Source organism: Pogonomyrmex barbatus, unplaced genomic scaffold (assembly GCF_055798465.1).
Source record: "Pogonomyrmex barbatus isolate J1 unplaced genomic scaffold, ASM5579846v1 scaffold15, whole genome shotgun sequence".
NCBI classification, from domain to species: domain Eukaryota; kingdom Metazoa; phylum Arthropoda; class Insecta; order Hymenoptera; family Formicidae; genus Pogonomyrmex; species Pogonomyrmex barbatus.
In genome coordinates, this window is record NW_028297111.1 from 3,775,317 (window position 1) to 3,782,629 (window position 7,313).

The 7,313-nt window shown below is 35.7% G+C and overlaps 1 long non-coding RNA gene across 1 annotated transcript; it reads left to right on the plus strand.

The window, feature by feature from the left end:
* The first annotated feature begins 6,061 nt into the window (after positions 1–6,061).
* Positions 6,062–6,991, plus strand: LOC148937258 (uncharacterized). The gene is made up of 2 exons (XR_016138498.1): positions 6,062–6,628; positions 6,735–6,991. It is a non-coding gene; the product is annotated as an uncharacterized LOC148937258 (long non-coding RNA).
* The last annotated feature ends 322 nt before the right edge of the window (positions 6,992–7,313 follow it).

The following is a 7,313-nucleotide window of genomic DNA, read 5'->3' on the forward strand; positions in this document are numbered from 1 at the left end:
AGATAATGCGCCAATGGAATACGATGCAATCCTAGGAGCAGATTTTATTTGGAAATACATAACTGCGTTCAATCCAAAAACAAATTCAGTACAATTTCAAAATACGAAATTCAGACTGTACCCATACAGGCGCGTAACTTTAGGGCCGCGCAGCGAAACAATCGTGCAAGTCACGACTAACCAAAACATAATTGGATTGACGAAACCAGAGGAAATGATACCTGGAATTTTTATTGGATGTTGCCTAGTCGAACCACGAAATTATACATGCCCAATCAGTATAATAAATATTACGGAAGAAGAAAAAATCGTTCAAGTACCACAAGTAATAATAGAAGAAATAAATATACAAGAAAAAATAACACAGGAATCTGTGAACGCAATGCAGACAAAAAATACAGAGACAAAATTAATAGCTCGAGAAGAGCAAATAAATAATTCCTTGCGCACAGAACATTTAAATGAAGAAAAACGAAAATCTGTATTAAAATTATGTCACGAATATAATGACGTGTTCCACCTAAAAGGGGACACATTATCATGCACAACAAAGATTAAGCATGAAATATCAGTACGAAAGATTCATCACCAGTAAACGTACGACCTTATCGTTTACTGGAAAAACACAAAGACGAGGTAAATAAACAAATTCAAGAAATGTTGAAACAAGAAATTATAGACTGAGCGTCAGCCAATGGAACGCACCACTATTAGTCGTGCCCAAAAAGACAGACGCGTCAGGAAAAACAAAATTACGAATTGTAATAGACTTCAGAAAATTAAATGATCTCACAATCGGAGATTCATTCCCGTTGCCCAATATAACGGATATACTTGATCAGCTGGGCAACGCGAAATACTTCACGACACTGGATCTCGCATCAGGTTACCACCAGATATCAATGACGGAGCGAGATAAAAATAAAACGGTATTCTCTACACCACACGGTCACTATGAATTTAATAGAATGCCATTTGGTTTAAAAAACGCACTTGCAACCTTCCAACGACTAATGAATTCAATTTTAACAGGGTTGCAAGGAATTAAATGTTTAGTGTATCTTGACGACATTGTAATATACGGTCCTAGTCTAATAGAACATAATAAAAGATTAAAATTAGTTCTCCAAAGACTAAGAGAGAACAATCTAAAACTCCAACCGGACAAGTGCGAATTTTTAAGAAAAGAAGTAATTTATTTAGGACACATAATTACGGAAAATGGAATTTCGCCAGATCCATCAAAATTGCACGCCGTAAAAAATTTTCCTATGCCCAAAAAGATAAAAGATGTGCAATCATTCATCAGATTAACCGGATACTACCGAAAATTTATCAAAGATTTCTCACGAATAGTAAAACCTTTAACAAAACTCACAAAAAAAAGGAGAGAAATTTGAGTGGACCGAAACACAGCAAAATGCATTTGACATGCTAAAAAATAAATTAACGATGGCACACCGCTACGGGATTCACGCCGTTCGAACTGGTATACGGGCACCAGGCACCACTACCTACGGCCCTAACTAGCTCACCGAAATCATCGTACACATACGATGATTATGCGCAAGAACTCCGTGAAAGAATACGAGCCGCGAATCAGCGAAGGAAAACGTAAAAGAAGAAAAACAAAAAGCGAAGGAAACCTACGACAGAAAAACAAAAATACGCACGTTTGAAATAGGAGATAAAGTCCTATTACACGACGAAATAGTTCGACGAGGGAGATCGAAAAAATTAGACGCGTTATGAATCGGACCCTACACAATTTTAGGCGATTTAAACTATAAAATAAAAATGGGTTGCCGAACGATAAATGTGCACGCGAACCGAATTAAACCGTTCGTTGAAAATTAAAAGCAGATAAAGGAAAAGCACATAACACAAAATAAGAATAATATAAGAAAAATAAGAATAATATAAGAAAAATAAGAATAATATAAGAATAATAAGAAAATAAAAATAAAAACATTGGGACTTACTGAAGAAGAATCTCAGCAGGTCCGGAAAATAATCCAACATCCACAGGTCCGGAAAATAATCCACAGATACAAAAGCACTACAACTAACAACTAATCAAAAAACTAACACTACAAACTACACTATAAACTATAACTACGAAGCACATAAAAAATTAGGCCCTAGGAGAGCGGTCCCTCGCCTGCGCGGGGTTGGCTGCGGGGTCATCCCCCATATCGTCCTCGTCATTGGCCGGTAAATCCTCCAAAGGATTATCCTCAGGATTGTCAGCCACTTCGATATCCGCCGAAACGGCCTCGGGCATACAAATTAATAATTCGTACAGTTCCACCGACCAGGGTAACTCAACCATCCTACCGGCACCGTTGGCGACAAAACGAATGGAATCCTCGCTGACGAGGAACACTCTATCACAATAGAATTGGTTCACGATCCATAACCACTCCCGCACACGACGGAAGTGGTTCTGAGCGACAGGACTATCCATGAATTCGCGAACTTCGATATCATCAACCTTGACGTCGAAGTCGTCATCAGACACTCCCGCCGCGGCATCGTCATTAAATATTGGCAGATCACGGCCAAAATTTCCGTTAAAACCCAGGGTGTCACAAGGAAGGCACTTCGACAACTGACGAAATGCAGCCAGAGAGCTCATCGCAAAAAGAATGAAATATTAGAAGAGTCACACCGATATAATAAATAAGACACCAAGAGAAATGATACACATTATAAAAAGCAAGCTCAACAGATTCACAGGAGAATCTTTTTAACTAAGATAACGAATTAAGAATAAAGTAACATTATACCTGAGAATATGATAAAAAAGAAACGCCGAATTCGAGCACCGAAAAATTTTCATGAGAAATAAGAATTTTTACTTTAATATTGCAGAATAAAGATATGGATAACCAATGGAGAAGAAGAGGAAAAACTACCATTTGAAGTAGAAAACTTCGAGCATCACCCCGGAATATACTTCGAAGAAATAGGAAAATTGAACATAATCGAATCATTCTGGAAGATAGTTATAAAAATAGATATCTCACCAATCGAAAAGCGAACAGAGCAAATAGAAGAATACATTCTAAAAATGCAAAATATATACACTATGTTACACCTCACAAACAAGGGGTCATGTCAAAACTATAATATCATAATTGAAAACAATTACCAGCGATTAAAACACTTAACAAAAAGAATAAACTCTCTGTATAAAGCACAAGATACAAAAACGAAACGAGGACTGATAGATGGAATAGGAACTATTGCCAAAACATTATTCGGAACAATGGACAATGAAGATAGAAAACTAATCAATGAGCAATTAAGTATCCTACATAACAAACAACAAACAACAGAGCATATAATAAAGAACCAAATCAAAATCATAAACGCGACGATAGCGCACATAAATAACCACGAAGAAATAATCCAGAATAATGAAAACATTTTAGCTAACGCAATCAAAAAATTAGAAATGACACTAACAACAGAAATAAGTAGCGAAAATATAAAAGAACACTTTATAATCACCAACGCAATACTTGCCGCAGTGACACAAAACGCGGAAGACACACTAGGATACCTAACTGCGATAAAAAATGGAATACTACACCCGCGACTAATATCGTTAGAAGAAATAATAAAAAATCTTAAAGAAGCAATCACACAAATACCACAAGGATCATATTTTCCATTTAAAATAAGGGAAGAGGATTGGCATACAATAGAAAAAGTAACGACAATGAGCGCGCACTGCGACAAAACAAACGTCTACACAATCCTACATTTCCTGCTAATTGCACTTCCATTATACGAAATATTAAACGTAATACCACTACCGGTACCATACAAACAAAACATATCCGCATTAATTGAAACGAACAATCCATTAATAGCTTTGGATACTAACAGACACACGTACGCAAAACTGACCCACGAAAAGTTAAAACAATGCAAGCAAATAAATACAAACTACTTGTGCGAACAAATCTTTCCAATTAGAAATGTAAAAACCGACCTGCTATGCAAAATAGATATATATATATATATATATATAGAAAATGACAACTGTTATAACAATTGTAATATTAAATACATAACAATAAAAAATAGTATATGGATAGCCTTAAGCAATTCATATTCTTGGTTATATTCCACACCAGCGAAACAAACTATTACAATTTCATGTAAAAATTATAAAGAAATGCGTAGAACTATTACAGGAAAAATAACGTTATCAAGCAATTGCAAAATAGTCACATCAGACGCGACAATAAAATCAACAAGCACCAATAAGGGAAAAGAAATAAAAACGTATTTACCAAAATATAACATTACACTACTAAGCGAAACTTTCAAGATAAATAAGACAGAAAAAATTAAATTAAAAGTTATACAAGACGCAACAGACCTGACAGAATTAACAAAAAAATTAAATAACATGAAGAACGAAATAAACAATAACGAAATATCCCTCTTTTCACAAAAATACTTTGTATATCCTGTATCAATTAGCAGTTCGTTACTAATAATCATTGTTATCGCAACAATAATAATTGTCATAAGAAAGAAAAAACAAAATGAAATAATAATTCACGCAATGTAGATCGCGCCGTTAGAATAAGCGAAAGTATTCGATTCTAAGCAAACGATTATACAAAAAAATGTATCGGAAAAAACAAAAAATTATGTAAAAAGCGAAAACTTCGTACCTCCGTTTTCTTTTACTAACAGGGGGGGATGTTGTAGCCAGATCTACAACCAATAATAAAATAACAACCAATAATAAAAGTAGTCCGCATGGTAACAAAATTAGGTCGCATGAATCTCGAAAAGTCTTTCGAAAGACGACACAAATGTGTGACCGCCGAAATTGCGGTCTTTCGAAAGACCACAGAAATGCATCACGCGAGAACATTGCAAAAAAGCCTATCAGCAAATTCCTAAATTTGATGATCAAACCGAGCGTAATATTGATTAATCAATATCACATAACCGATCGACGCAATCGATCAGAATGCTGATCGGGCATCGATCAGACTATATAACCGGTTACACAAAGCGGAATCAAGAGAGTCAAAAGTCAAAAGTAAAGAATAACGTGTCGTTCGGAATCATTATAATAAACATCGCGCAAGATATTACAAGAGCGCGGCGAAGTTCATTATCAGCATCTCAGATGACATACTCGGTCGTCGGCCGCCAGAGTAACGCGATACGCCCCGAGCCGCCCGCCGACGTTTAACCGTGTGTAAAGAAATAAAATAAGCAATACTAAATTCAAGAATTTGTGCATTTATTAAATAAACCAATTAAAATAAAGAAAGTGTGTTAGTGAATTCAAGAAGATTTCCTTCTATTCTTTTGATCCTGCTCGGAGTCCCAACTCCTTAGGCTTAACGAACCCGACTATTTCTAATATTATCGTTGTAGCCCATCCGGGATACAACAATATTTTATAAATGTTTAAAATTTGTTAATGTTTAATTTGTTAAATGTTTAAAAATTTGAAGAAGCGAGAACTTTCCTAAATTTAAATAACTATTTATTTGGACGTGCTATATATCTGGCGCCGTTTATAACAAAAAAAACGCCGTTGGTAAACAAAAAAAAAGTGAAATCGAAAAAGGGTCAACCTACAAGTAATATAAATTTTTCAAGAAAAAGTGATTTATTACCTGGGCTGAGATAGCATTCCTACCCCTCACTCTCTCGAAACTACAGGATAATTTTACAATTTTTTATAAATCTCTTTTGGAAAAGATTTTCCCTATATATAGTGCGTTTTGCGCTATCTAAAACTATTTCTGAGTTGAATTCTTTCGTGCTTCATCTCGGTTTCGTCACGCGAGTTTTAAAAGTTTCGGATTATTTTACGCGAATAAAGATACGAAAAATGGGCAGTGAAGTGATTAGAAGAAGCATAAAGTTAGCATCGATGTTGGATATTCGCATAAACGCGGAGAAATTTTTAACTCAAATATCTAACGTTTCGCTCGATGCCAACTATCTGCTTTTCACACGTTTTTCGTGCGAATGTTCTGATACAATATTGGGAGTATTGTATCAGCTAGGATACTTTGGTACCGACGCGCGTTTACTCCGGATTGCCGGAGAAATAATTGAAACGCGACGTGCGGTTGAACACGAGGAGGAGGATGTGGGTAGATACATCCAAAATCTCCTTTCTCACCTCCACAATGATAAGTGACTCTATTATTTTTATAAAAGCAACTCATATATCGAACTCGCGATTTAGCTAATTTTTAATAATAAATTATAGTAAGAAATGCATGTCAAAGAATCACTGCGGTGGTGAATCCGCTCACGCAAATTCGAAGGCGACGCGCGGAGGATGAGATAGAAGCAGGTCCAGCAATATTATTAAAAACTAGACAGGAATAATGTTAAAAAATACAATTTTCCAAGATTAAAATACTAAATGCTTTTAGGAAGGCCACGTATTGAACCTACACAGGAATTAGAGGAGGAGGCGCCAGAAATTATTCAGCTCTCATCTGGTAGGTTTGCATTTTTAAATAAATAATTTTTAAAACAAATAGTAAAAAATTAGAAAATCTTAATACAACTTTGTTTTTAGATACGGAAGTAAGTACTCCCGATCAGCGAGTGTTTTCACCCGGTAAGTCGATAAAGAGAAAATATGAATTAAAATACATAATAATTTTATTGATTAAGGACATAATATTATTATCGAAAATAAAAATTTACGATATATTTTTTCTTAGAATACGACTATATGTACTCCCCCGTAATCCCGGAAGAGAGAATTTGGAGCGATGAAGAAGGGGAAGAAAAAGAAGAAGAAGAAGAAGAAGAAGAAGAAGAGCAGCAAGAAGAAGAAGAGGAGGAAAAGGAGGAGGAGGAGATGGTGGAGGAAGAGGAGGAGGAAGAGAAGGAGGAGGAGGAGGAGAAGATGGAGGAACGCGAGGAAGAACCTGAAGAAGACGAAGAAGAAATGGGAGGAACACCGCCTGGTATATAATCTTTTTTCTTACTTTTTACGATTTATGTTCGTATTCAATTTATCAAATTTTTTAATAGGAATTCCTCTCAGCCCTATTCTCTATGCGAGAAGGAGACGCTATCGATAAAAGGCGAGTTACCTCAGAAAAATATGCTTGTTTACTAAATTAAATACGAACATAATATTCTAAGCAATCTCGAAGTATTTTGTATAAAATATGTTTCTAATTTTTTGTAACTTTTGCACAGAAGCGAACAATAAAGAGCCGCAGCGTGGAGGAGGGCTTCCACCTCAGGAAAATTTGGAGGAGGGAGAGGTTGAGGAGGAGGAGCAGCAGGAA